Source organism: Nelumbo nucifera, chromosome 5 (assembly GCF_055504915.1).
Source record: "Nelumbo nucifera cultivar China Antique chromosome 5, China Antique-T2T, whole genome shotgun sequence".
Lineage (NCBI taxonomy): Eukaryota > Viridiplantae > Streptophyta > Magnoliopsida > Proteales > Nelumbonaceae > Nelumbo > Nelumbo nucifera.
Genome location: NC_142653.1, coordinates 33,792,588 through 33,793,003, shown reverse-complemented (window position 1 = coordinate 33,793,003; position 416 = coordinate 33,792,588).

The window sequence follows — 416 nt, the reverse complement described above, 5'->3', positions numbered from 1 at the left end:
CGTTTGGGCATGTGAGTATTGTTACAATTTGCTTGAAATACATAATTTTTTATTCTTTAAAAAATAACATCAGCGTTGTCAAAACTCAAAAGCAAGTGAAGCACATGACTGATACCGGGCCATTGACGGAAGAAACAGTGTTGACCATCCTTAATAATAATAATAATAATAATAATAATAATAATAATAATAATAATAATAATAATAATAACAACAACGATGATGATGATGTATAAGTGAGGATTAAAATTGTTATTTGTGTCAATATAAACACTTTATGGGAAAAGTAGTTTACCAAACATCCCTACCCCAATAAGTGTTTAAAAACATAATAAGTGAAAAATGGGCTACCAAATAGCCTTAAGTGGTTGTTAAAACAACTACTTAATCATCCAACAGGCCGTAGATGGGTTAAA